This window comes from Protopterus annectens, chromosome 11.part0 (genome assembly GCF_019279795.1).
Source record: "Protopterus annectens isolate FY-2018-M chromosome 11.part0, PAN1.0, whole genome shotgun sequence".
Taxonomy (NCBI): domain Eukaryota; kingdom Metazoa; phylum Chordata; order Ceratodontiformes; family Protopteridae; genus Protopterus; species Protopterus annectens.
Window position 1 is genome coordinate 1,216,730,275 of NC_056745.1, and position 14,003 is coordinate 1,216,744,277.

At 40.9% G+C, this 14,003-nt stretch overlaps 1 long non-coding RNA gene across 1 annotated transcript in view; it reads left to right on the forward strand.

The window, feature by feature from the left end:
- Positions 1–4,581: 4,581 nt before the first annotated feature.
- Positions 4,582–14,003, forward strand: part of LOC122814857 — a 102,917-nt gene continuing 93,495 nt past the window's right edge. The window contains exons 1-2 of the long non-coding RNA XR_006366916.1: positions 4,582–4,629; positions 6,877–7,036. This is a non-coding gene — a long non-coding RNA (uncharacterized LOC122814857). The remainder of the gene's footprint in view (positions 4,630–6,876; positions 7,037–14,003) is intronic.

Genomic DNA, 14,003 nt, shown 5'->3' on the forward strand with positions numbered 1-14,003 from the left:
TTACCTGATCCTCTCAGCGATCACCTACCAGCCTTCGCCAACTGTCTCCCATCTCCACTGCATAAACAACACCACTACATCCAAACCCACAACCTCTCCTCTTTCAACCCTCTAACTTTCTCAGAATGCTTAAAGGATACTGACTGGTCCCCTCTACAAACCCTTCCTCTAGATGATGCCATTTCCTACTTTAACCACTCATTCCTAACCCATCTCAATCAGCAAGCCCCCCCCCCCTCGAACCAAATGCATCAAAACCAATTCCTGCCCATGATTATCAAAATATACTAAACTAGCCTTGCACCAAAGGGACAAAATGCGGAAACAATGTCAAAAACATAAAAACCCTAACACCCTCCTAGAGTATAAGCAGCTATGAAACTCTGCAAAAACTAATAATTAAAGACTGCAAAGCCCACTACTCCAAACTCCAGTCCTTGCACTCAACAAGTCCCAAAAAATTCTGGGACTCCATCTCATACATGCTGCATCCTGGCAACAAAGAAAACCCCTGCACAGACCCCAACCTCTCCAACCTTGAAACAGCCAGCCAGTTCACTTCATTCTTCCTAGACTGCATAGCTAAATTATCAACCTCCTTCCCACCCCCCTCCTCCACCACCACCCCCTTCTGCCCCAACCACCAACCCAATCATCAACCTTCCTCCACATCCTTCTGCCTCAAGCCCATCCTCACAAACACTATAAAAAGACTTCTCCTCAAACTCAAACCCTGTCGCAATGCACCTGACAACCTTCCACCCACCTTCCTCAAACAATCTGCAGACAACATTGCCTATCCCATCTCTATTCTTATAAGTAGATCCATACAATAATTATACATCCCTTCTATCTGGTGCCATGCTTACATTATCCCCTCCACAAAAGTGGCAAAAATACTGATACCACCAACTTCAGCCCTATTGCCATCCTTTCCCCTCTTTCTAAAATGCTAGAGAAAACAATACAAGCACAATTCATGGCACACCTAACACTAAACAATCTCCTCTCCCCTACCCAACACGGTTTCTGCCCTGGCCACAGCACCATGACTGCCCGTCTTTCCTTTCTTGAAACCATAAACCTTGAACGCGACTCAGGCAAGTTCATATCTACACTATTCCTAGATCTGTCAAAGGCCTTTGACACCATTTCACACACCCTACTTATATCCCAACTCTCCACCCTACACCTCTCTCCCACCATCATCACCTGGTTTTCCAGCTACTTGTCCAACCACCAACAAGCTATCCAATGGAAAACTTCAACTTCCCCCTTCCTTCCCACACCCACAGGTGTCCCACAAGGTTCTGTTCTTGGCCCTCTTCTCTTCAACCTATTCATTAACAACTTTCACCAATCCATCCCAGACTCATCTATCATCCAATATGCAGATGACTCAACAGTCATCTGCTCAGCCTTCTTCCCCTTCGAGCTCCTACCAAAAACCCAACTAGCCTTCTCCAAAACAGAAACATGGATGCAGTTTAACCATCTGGCACTAAATGCAAATAAAACCAAATTAATGTTTTTTTCCCCTACCAAAAACTCCATTGACAAATCCACATTCACCATACAGATCCAAAACAATTCCTTCCTTGAAATTGTTCCTAACACCAAGCTTCTTGGCATCATTATTGATGAAGAACTAAAATTTGATACCCACATCCACTCCGCAATCAAGAAAACCCACAAAAAGTTAGGTCTCCTCTACAGGCACAATTGCTTCCTAAGCCGCTCTACCCATCAGACTCTTGCATCCACCTTCCTACTCCCCTCCCTTATGTATGTTGCCCCTCTTTTCACCAATCTCCATCTTGGCCTTTGGTCCAAATTTGAATCCTGCTACCACAAGATCTCCAAATTTGCAACCAATTCAAAAAACTCATCCCACCACTGCCACTCCCTCCTCACCCTCAGCTGGCTTGAACTACCCAACTACCTCAGTTACCTACAACTCACCATTGCCCACAAGCTCATCTTTAAACCTGACAACTGCCCAGCTCTCGCTACTTCCTTAAAACCTTACATTCCCAACCGCTCAGTCAGATCCAAAAAACAAAATCTCCTTCAGGTCCACAAACCTGCACGACCTCCTGGCCAACTACTGCTGTCCCACTCCTTAGCTAAACAGTGGATCCCTCTCCCCACACATCTACGCAACCAACCTAATCATACAAATTTCAAATCTCAGCAACTCTCTCATCTTTCTTCCAAATGGGAATGCCCTTGCCACGCTCCAACTTAACCCCCCCATTCCACCTTGCACTGACTCATCCAACTACCTCTACTATTACTTCATCCTACCCAAAACAATCCATCTCCCTAACAAAAACTAATTTTCTCTCTAATACCTATTGTACTCTACTCTGCAATCTCAATTATACTATTACCCTCTCCATGCATAATATTTTCTTAACCTACTAATGGCTAGTAGCTATATATTTTGAAATGTTAAACCTACAATTGAGTTTATAACAAAAATATTCACTTTATGTAAATGTTGAAATTTCTGTATTGAATTATGTCTTTTTAATTTTTGTAACATTGTGACAAGCCAATTGCAAATATCATGGAGCTTATCTGTAAATGTTTAATTAGCTGTATGAACCATGTCCTTTTCTAACATGTGAAATGTAACTTGCAATTATTGTGGAGTTTTCTCCCCGGGCCACCACTGAAAATGGGCTCTTCTTGGCCCAGTGGACTTCCCCGGTCATCAAACTTAAATAAAATAAAATAAAAATAATTATACCAAAAACTCAGTCTCTCCAAGTTGGTATATCATACAGGTAAACTGTACTCTCTGATGCTGCAGTCAAGAATAAGAAATTGTATTATGCACTATCATGCAGCAATTCAGATGTTTCTGGAAAAAAAGATTAATTTAAATAATAGTAAGTATAATCCCTTGTATAATACACCACAGTTACTGCTAAAGGTACTTTCATGGAAGTGTTACACATTTCAAATATTTGCATTTAAATATTCTTAAGTATGAAACACCCGACTGGTTTTAGTCATTTTTTACATTGTGAAAATGGTAGCTATCATGTAGGTCATACATAAGTATTTATTTCAAAGTGACAGTGATAATTCACCACATTTAAAGAGGGGAATCTTACATGAGTGATTTCTATGGCCAAAAATAAGTTGCTGAGAGAAGAAAATATGTCAGAAACATTCCTCAGATGAGGTGATGAAGTATGTCCTTTTTGTGATGACATATGACAGGCAACATTAGATGTAGTGGGGAGGGTTACATTTTTGTTTTTGTTTTTAAAGAATGTAGAAGCAGAACTGATTTTAAAATTTGCCAGTGCCTGCCTGTCTGCATGGCCCAGAAGGATGGGTCCTTGACTGCAACCCAAGGGTCCAGGCTTTGGGTTCAGGGTTCATCCCTAAAACTGAAGAGGTCAGGCAGTGAGGGAGGGCAGTGAAGGGCATGGGCACAGGGGTGAGGGCTAGGTTATGAATGCTCTGGGAGCACACAGTAAAGTGTAATTTCCCTGATGTAGACTGGAGAAACCACTTTCCATGCTTTAGGAACATGATGGGGCTGTTTGCTGGAAATGTCTCTTGCAGAACTGAGGGACAACCAGTGTGGATAGACCATTGCATGTCCCCCTTCAGCTTCTTCACTACATAAATGTATTAGGAGTTAGGGTTGTAATGAAAAAAAAAAAAAAGACTCATATTATCTCTGATGATTTTATGAATGATTACCCGCCCTGATTGCTGATTCCTGATCGACTTTCACCCTGTTGAAAGTAATGAATGCGTCAATTGACTGGGAGCGGCAGTTGATTGATAGCCAGAAGGAGCAGTGGAACAATTACTGAAATTTGCTTTGACGGCTTACAAAAGGGATAGCTAATTCTTCTGCAACCAGTTTGATGTTTACAAATTTGTGATTTTTCCCCCAAGGATTAATTGTCTGTATCACCCAGGAGGTAATGTGACATGAGAGAAAACGTTCAGTCCCCTGTTCATCTCAACTTTATTTCCGTACCAGTTATCATTTTAAGAATCAACAAATCTCAGCACCTTGCAAAAGTGTAGAAGAAAGATATATGTAACCATTTGTTCTCCCTTATATACTAACAGATTTATAAGTTCTTCAGAAGAATCTATGTAAAGAACACAAGCATACAGATTGGTTTTCAACCCAAACTGCTATTGAACTTGTGAAATCAGCATTGCCATATTGATGTTACTCAGTGCTTTTGTCTGTGACCTAAAATAACTTTGCAAGTTTTATTTGCCAGTGAATTTCAAAACTAGAATGCCATTACTGTAGTCCATTTTAATAATGAGAAAACGGAATGCTGTAAGCTGAAAGTGTTGGCATCTGGTTCTTATGCTGCTGGTTAAATCATATGACTGCTAAGCATAAATCTATACTTTTCATATTTTGCTGCTTATTTAACTTGTCTGCGGTTGTATTTTGTTTTCAAAAACATTTACACTGGCACATTTTCAGAATGCAGTGTGATTTTGAGGTTTTGAACAGTTAGCACCTCCTACAATCAGGAGGGGCTGGTGGCATACACAGAAGAGAGAATCTGTCTCATGTTACTCCCAAAGCAAGTTTGTATCTCAAGTCAGTTACCAGAGGAAAAGATATATGTAAGTTTTAAATTTTGAGTGATAACTCAGCATATATCATATGAAACAATGGTTATGTACTATTATACCATGATCCCCCCAAAACGTGCACGCTGATTGGCCAGCGTGCCCGTTGTAAATCGAGTTATACTAATGGAAAAAGGTCTGGTCACCCAGACTTTTTTCCATTAGTATAACTCGTTTTTTTAAAACACTGTCTCGCTATGTTAAATTGGTTTAACATAGCGAGACAGCTTTAAAATAAGCAACGGAGATCTCCGTTGCTTATTTTAAACTGTCTCGCTATGTTAAACCCATTTATAGCGGGCAATGTTAAAAGCAACGGAGAAAGCAAGATCTCCGTTGCTTTTTATGTCTCGCTATGTTAAATGAGTTTAACATAGCGAGACAGTTAAAATAAGCAGCGGAAATGTCCGTTGCTTATTTTAAACTGTCTCGCTATGTTAAACTCATTTAACATAGCGAGACACTAAAAAAAAAGCAACGGAGATGTTGCTTTCTGTTGCTTTGCTCACAACTCTGATGTACTGCGCAGGCGCAGTACATCAGAACTGCCGGATGCCAGACATCTGCGGAAGGGCAGTAAACAGGCATTATACTATGCCATTATTTAAGAAAAGTAATAGTTTCTTTTCTTAATAATGTCATAGCAATAATAACCACTTCTGGGTGTGGGTAATGCTAAATTTACCCGGTTGGCGTGGTTTGGTCCCTCGACCAAACCACGCCAACCATGGGTAATTTAGCATTACCCACACCCAGCGGTTATTGCTATATTATACCATGATCCCCAAACGTGCACGCTGATTGGCCAGCGTGCCCGTTTAATCGAGTTATACTAATGGAAAAGGTCGATCGCCCGGACTTTTTCCATTAGTATAACTCTTTTAAACATTGTCTCGCTATGTTAAATGGGTTTAACATGGCGAGACAGCTAAAATAAGCAACGGAGATCTCTGTTGCTTATTTTAAAGTTGTCTTCTTATGTTAAACCCATTTAACATAGCGAGACAGTTTAAACGGAGAAAGCAAGATCTCCGTTGCTTGTTTTTAGTCTCGCTATGTTAAATGAGTTTAACATAGCGAGACAATTAAAATAAACGGAGATGTCCGTTGCTTATTTTAAAACTGTCTCGCTATGTTAAACTCATTTAACATAGCGAGACACTAAAAGCAACGGAGATCTTGCTTTCTCCGTTGCTTTTACAACTCTGATGTACTGTGCAGGCGCAGTACATCAGAACTGCGGATGCCAGACATCTGCGGAAGGGCAGTAAACAGGCATTATTATGCCATTATTTAAGAAAAGTAATAGTTTCTTTTCTTAAATAATGTCATGGTATAATAACCCACTTCTGGGTGTAATGCTAATTTACCGTTGGCTTTGTTTGGTCCTCGGCTTCACTCGGGACCAAACCACGCCAACCGTGGGTAAATTTAGCATTACCCACACCCAGGCGTGGGTTATTGCTATAGTAACTTACTTTGGGGATTTAGCTGTGTAATATTAATATAAACAGAATATGAACTATAGAGCTACTAATGGACAAAATAATGCATGCTATAGCTTTGTAACAGACATCAACTGTGAGCCATATTTGCTTTTCTATGTGAATAAAGAATATTTCTTGGATTTGAAAATTTGTTTGAACTACATGTGGTTTTTCATACTAGTATAAACATATTACAACATCTGCTTTCTAACATTCTCATATTAGTTTCAGATGCACAATCTACAAAAATGTAAGAAACTATCTAATTTCAGTGTTTATAAATTCCTGGGAAAATGTTTCTGTAATGTTGGAATAAAGTAAATGTTTATATATTTCAGTATTGCTTAAAACTGCTGCACTCTTGGTAAGTTTTTGTATTTCGTACAGATTATTTTAAAGGATATCCAGTCATGTTATATGTGTCTCTAAACAGCTGGTAATTATTTATGTATGAATTCAAAAATATTTCTTATATTACAAATAATATATTAGACTATAGCTCAGTAGGTTAATACTATAAACTGCTAATAAGTATTATTATGTTGCCCTGTCGTTGATTCCCTCAGTTTGTTCTTGCAAAATCTATAATTTTGAGAAAGTTTCTTATTCGGATGTTAATCCTGAAAAGAGATGGTTGTGCCTAATAGGCTTACTCAGTTAAAAAAAAAAATAACTAAACATGTTTAGTTTCTTTTTAACTGTGAAATACTTATATCATGGTTTTAAACATTACTTTTTTTAAAATAAATTTCAGGTAAATGTTTGGTGACCATTTTTAAGATTACTTGAAGCCCTGCGAGTATTTGCTGGGTATTTTTCCTGTTTACATTCCCTGCACTACCTTCCATAAGACATGCATCTGAGATCAGTTCTTCTAGTTTTTGGCAGCGCCCTTCTAATGGAGGTGTCTGATGGTAAGTGTCATTCTTCTCTTCGCCGATACAGAACAAAGCGTTATCCTTCCTTGTTCTAGAACATAAATCATAGTATGTAATGGCAACTAAGAAACGTTTCGTTCCCTTGATCTGTCCATATTGTTATGTGCATGATGTAAACACTAATTGTTGTTGTATACACTCTTATATTTTGCTATTGCTTTTGGTCCTACTCCTTATTCAGAAAGAATGTTCTAGTCATCTACCACCCACCCTTTTCGTGAAATAAAATTTCATGATGTCTTTCTTGAACTATCCACCTTTGTAATGTCAGTCACATTATTTTGTTCTGATAGATATGAAAGCTGATACCAGTGTGGATGATGCGTATTCCCTTGTTTTACTGCACCCACTTTCTGTCCTCTTTTTTAAAGACTGTATATAACACTCTCTTCCTTTTTTATGGTTTCTAGTACAGACTGTATACCATCATTTAAGCCTACTTCAGAATAGTATCTGCTATGCAGATACCCTTGTAATAATAAAGTTTTAAGAAAGTTAGCGAAATAGAAGTCTGATACACAGTTTACTAAAGGGAAAACCCCTGGACTTACTATGAGATATGAAAAAAATTAAATTAAACTGCATATTCTTTTTATGTGAGATAGTCTGTGGTATGTGAACCACGCAGTTGGTTCATTTTCCATTGTTTGGAGCATGCACTCCCCTGCAGTGCATGGATCTGATTTTCATGTTCAAGATTTTGTGTTCTATATGGTGGGCTTTGTATTTTATCACCAATGACAACTGTTTCTGCTATTTTATTGTATTTCTGAATTTAGACATAGCTTAATTACAGTATTTGAAGGCCCTTTTTCCTGTCTGTTTGAAAAAAAACAAAAAAAAACTAAAAAATATTTCTCCTTTCCTAAACTTTACTTGCTAGTTGTTCCAGTGATCAGATTTTGCTGATCCCTGGGCTTTGTATTTGGTTTCTGTGTTCCTCCATGTTCTTGTATGGCCAGAGGTAGTTTCTTTACTCACCAGTGGGAGTGGGGAGTACTGAGCTGCGTGTTTGTCCTCAGAGGAGTGGTTAGAAGCAGCAACTTGTAATTTGTTGGCCATTTTGGGTCATTTCCTGTTTTTTCCAGCCCCCTGCTATAAAGCACGCGTTAGCGCGCTTAGCGCGATTTAGCGCGGAACTGCTACCATTGCACACTAGGGCAGCGCCCAGCAGATTTAAACTATTAGGGCTACCTAAAGTTCACTCTTCAAATTTTCCCTTAAAACTACCTTCCTCCAAGTGTACTACTGTTCTATTTAGTGTATCCTCCAACTATAAATTATCTCTACTTGACTCCCAAGTAGACTATTCTCTATCCGTATAGCTAAGCACTTGCTCCTACAGTACTTATCACCTCGATACAGCACTCTTGTTATAGAAAATACCCCAAAAAAAAGCAGACCCCATTTCTCGGTCACCCACATCCCCAAAACCTTTTTTTAAGTTTTTCTGTCTATTCCTTCTAGCATGTCGAGGGATCAGTTGCTAATATCCTCTCCTGCTCAGCTGGTGAACCTGGGATTATTGAGGCAATGTTACAATTGCCTCATGTACACAGACAACCCTCTCCTCCTCCCACAAAACACAAATACATGCGAGAGATGCAACTATACGGCCAAACTGGAGGCTGAGCTCTCTCAACATAGGACTGGCAAGACCAGACAGGAGGAGAAGGTAACCACACACACTATAGACCCAGTCTCACATAATACCATCACAACCTCAAATCATACACATAAACACACAAAGACATACTCAGAGGCTCTGATCAAAAATCTACCAAAACAGCAGAGGCCACCAAAGCAGACACCCAAACAACTACCACCTCAGAACACAACACCTGCATCACATAGACCACACAGTCACAGCCCTTAAGGCAAAACACTATGCCAGACACACTAGTCATTGGTGACTCCATAGTCAGACACACTGATGTCCCGCTCACCAGACTGAGTAAGGAGAAGGTCACAGTAAGCTGCCTGTTGGGTGCTAGAATCCACCACATAACGCATGCACTCAGGTCTCTCAACAGCAGGTACACGTACGACTCAATCATTGTCCACGCTGGTGTAAACGGCCTGAGACCTACCTCCCTGGACTACATGAAAAGAGACATAGAGGAGCTCTCTGATTATGTAGCCCAGGCAGGTATGACCCTGACCTTGAGCAGTATCCTACCTTCACCAAGAATGATGCCACAATACAGAGATAAGATGATCAGTTTTAACAATTGGCTTAAACTCTGGTGTCATTCAAAGGGGATCCAATGTCTGTCTGCCTGGGATGACATGCTGGACAAGCCACGCTGCCAAGGGACGGCTTGCACTTGTCACCCTGGGATTCGGATTTTGGCAAAGGCTCTTGCCACCCCATAGTGCCTTTTTAGGCAAGGCTCAAATTCTAAACTTACCACCCTAGAACAAAACAAAGAAAAACTAAGGGTAATGCTGCTCAATGCCAGAAGTCTCAACCTCAAGATGCATGCACTCGAGGCCCTTCTCAGTATGGAGAACATCGATGACTGTGCTGTGACAGAAACCTGGTTCAAGGCTCCTGAGAGCACCCCAGCACTATCAGGTTTTACCTCATATCATGCGTTCCGGCCACAAAACCCGGACAATACCAAGAAAGGAGGAGGGGTATCCATATTCATCAAGGACATCCACACCTCAAGATTGGTGGCATCGCACGATGCATCGGAAACCATCCAGGTGCAATTAACCATAGGCAAGACTGCTATGCAAATTGTAGCATGTTACAGGCCACCCTCGCAAACTCAGGAATCTCACATGGCCTTCCTGAAAACACTGGAGGGGATAAATGTATCTCCAAACACCATCATACTAGGTGACTTCAATTACCCTAATATAGACTGGGAACAATACTCAAGCCCAAACACTCTAGCCCAAAAGTTCCTGGAATTCATAAACTCAAATGCCATGGAACAACTAGTCACCATCCCCACAAGAGGAGAGAACATACTTGATCTCATCATCACAAACATGGGAGCACAATGTTCAACGCCAGAAGTATACCCCTCACTGGTGAGATCTGATCACAAACTAATCTCGCTGGAGGTCCTCATCCCCCCACCGAAATGAAAAAGACCACAGTAAAGAACTTCTCAAAGCCGACTTCACACTTCTAAAGACTAGTGTGGTCTCCTTTAAGGCCCTGAGCCGGGCGGTTAACATTACTCAAACCGCTGAATCACTTACAAATGCCTTCTACCAGCACCTGCAGGCTGCATGGATCAGGCAATCCCAAGCAAAACAAAGACTCTTTGTACCAAAGGCAAGCGTCCAGTCTGGTGGACCCCAGCCATAAACAAACTCTACAATAAAAGGAGAAAGCTACTACAAGATAGAGCAAAATCCTTAAAAGGTAAGACACCGCTGATCACTATAAGTAAAAAGCTAAGAGCTCTCATAAAATCATCCAAAGCTAATTTTGAGAAAAAATAGCTAAGGACTCTAAAGACAACCATAAAGCATTCTTTAGCTATGTCAGAAACCTAGGAGGAAACTCCCAGATATGCTCAGAATTAGTTCAAAATGATGTGAAGATTACTGATCCTACAGACATTGCCAACATACTGGCTGACAGGTTCAGTGCAAACTTCTCCCCCTCCCGCCTAAAGAAGAGATATCTATACCAAATGATTGTAGCCCCCCAAACATCTCCAACGCTCAGATGAGAACTGCTCTCTCCAAGGCAAAGAACACAGCATCCATGGGATCTGATGGTGTCCCCGGCTGTGTGCTCCATGAACTCAACGAGGAATTAACCCACAGTTAGGACAGCTGTTTAATCTTAGTCTCACCTCCGGATACGTACCCAGGGAGTGGCGCACAGCGACTGTGGTCCCACTCCACAAAGGCGGTGCCTCCACCGACCCTGGAAATTACCGTCCCATTAGCTTGACAAGCTTGATCTGCAAAGCCATAGAAAGGATCATAATGGATCTCATAAATAAAGACATAGGGAATTTGCAGACTTTGGATCCAACCCAGTTTGGCTTTGTCAAAGGCAGATCATGCCTTTTAAACTTGGTTGACTTTTTTGAAACAGTCACTAAGGCCATTGGAGGGAAAGGCAGTCCATACAGCCTACCTAGACCTGGCGAAGGCTTTCAATACAATACCCCACTCGGGTATCATTGAAAAACTCATCAACTTAAATGTAAACCCATACATTACAAGATGGGTTGCAAACTGGCTGAGTGACAGAACCCACAGGGTCAGAGTTGCTTGCGCCATGTCAGACTCTAAGCCTGTCACAAGTGGTGTCCCACAGGGCTCAGTCCTGGGCCCACTCTTGTTTGGCATCTACTTTTCTGAAGTACAAGCAAACACAGGAGGGTTATGGCTGACAAAGTTCGCAGATGACTGCAAACTGGGCGCCGTAGTTGAGAACACATCTGACACAGATATCCTTCAGAAGGGTCTCACAGAAATGGATAACTGGTGCCAGAGCCATGGCCTCAAGTTAAATGCCAAGAAATGCATAGTCATACCCTTCGGGAAAAATAAGGTTACCCCTAGCTACCATATAGGTGGCAATCCCTGAACACAGAAGAAGTTATTAGGGACCTGGGAACCCAGGTTGACAGTAGCCTTTCATTCGACACTCATATTGCTAAAGTAGTTAGGAAGACCTTCTACACTGCCCACCTTATCATGAAGGGATTCACATCTAGATCAAGGGAAGTCATAGTCTCCCAATACTCATCACTCATCAGACCAATGATCGAGTACAATGCCCCATTCGGAGTGTATCTGACCCGACACTTGCAGCAGCTGGAGAGGCCACAAAAGTTCCTCACCAAAAGGATAAAGGGTCTCAAAAATCTGTCTTATGCTGCACGACTGAAAGAACTCCAGTTATATTCAGTTGCGTACCGCTTACTCAGAGGTGACCTATGCCTGACACACAAGGCCATGTCAAACCCAGATTTGATGAATATGCTTCATCTCAAAAAATCTAGATCCCTCAGAGCCACAAGGGCAGGTGACTTAAACCTCGACACGGTTATTAATAGGACGTGCTGGAGGGATAGATTCATCACCCAAAGACTCCCTATGCTGTGGAACAAAATCCCAGTTTATGTGAGGCAGAGCACCTCGCTGGCCTTGTTCAAGAGGAATCTTGACCAATGGATGGGAGATCGCAGATACACCCCAGGGGTTACCTCAGTGTCACTGCTCGACAGAGGCACAGCTAAATAATGGGCATAGTTTCTCCAAACTAAGGGGTGGCGTAAGCCACAAAACTATTGGTAGGCTTATAAATGCCCTCGGGCAGATAGCCTAGTATGAACCTATGAACCTATGAACCTTACAGAAGATGGCTGTTGTCGTTATCCTGTGATTCATGTGATTTACTGTTGTTCCAGTTGTGTTATCACTGCTGCCTTTGCTGTAATTTGAATTCTGATTTGGTACTTGTGTTTTTTTTGCTTTCTTGTTTTATTTCATTGTTTGTCATTTAACTTATGAAGACAACTGTTTTTGCTGTGTTTAATGTATTTCCTAATTTGGAAAATGTTTAGTTGGCCTAGTGCTTAGGGTCCATTTTTGAACATTAGTTATCGTATGAGAAAATGTAATTTGGTATTGTTCTAGGCATTTAATCAACACTGGCTTTGCTATTCTGATTGGCTACTTGTGTTTTTTGTTTGCTATATATATGGTTCTGCTTTGTGAATCATTGCTTTCAGCAGTGCATTATGCAGTTCCTCAGCAGTTCATTCATTATTGTAGCCAGTAAGTGCTTTTCTGAAATTCTCCTTTCAAGTGACTTAAGCCAGTTGGTTTTGATTTTTGGCTATTGGCTAGTATGCTAATTTAGTTTTTCATTATTTCTGTATAGTTATAAGTTCAGCATGTTTTCAAAGTGTTGCTATTAGTTGCCCTTAGCTGCACTCAGAACAGCAGTGCACTAACATTTCTCCTGTTGCTATTAATGTTGCTGCTGTGCCTGCTGTGTTATACTCTCACATTTATTGTTGTTGATCTTGTCCTGATGGTTGCTTACACTTTTTTGTAGACTTGTTATTTTATTACTGTCATTGCTACTATGTTCTTTATTGTGACCTTTTGCACTTACAATTCTTTGTACCTATTGAAAAATCTACTAAACATATTGTTAGTATACTTATCCTCTTATTAGAGATAGACCCACCTGGACAAATTGGAAGACCAACAGGCATGTATCCCTTCTGTTGCCCCTTATAACACATGGAGTACTTCATCAGTGGAGAAACTAGCAAATGTTCACTACTAATGAACTACTTTTTTTCAATATGTGAGAGCTGTTGGCATCAACATAACATGGAGACCACCTTCTCACCAGAAAAGATGGCCTTTGTGCACATGTTACCTTCCACACTTCTGCACAAACATGCCAAATCAACATAAGCTAAGTCTGTCAAAAAGCCACGTACCAAACTTCCAAGAACTAGGAAGATAAAGTTTTAGCAGAATATCACTACTCATTCACAGGGCTGCAGACTGCAAACTGTAGATTGCCTCTAAAGCTATGAGATACAAATAGAAATGCCTTAGTAGTTGGTGATTTCATTGTTAGGGACACTGACATCATGCTTATGAGACTGTAAAAGGACAGGATTGCAGTTAGTTGTTTCTCTGGTGCTTGGAGCCATGATTTTACAAAGGCTCATTGGTTCTTCACACCAGGCAAATATGAGTATGACCTTCAGGTTGCGCAAATGAGTGAAAATAACTGTGGGCACTTGACCTTGAGGGACATGCAAAGAGTTAGATTGGCTCTCGCTATTTATATTTGTAATGCAGGTAAGACTCTGGTCCTGAGTTGAATTGTAACATTGCCCAGAATGATGCAAAAAGGAAAAAAAAAGTAATTGTCTTCAGTAATAGGCTAAGCACTTGGTGTCTTTTGGCTGGTGGTAGGGGGGCTTTA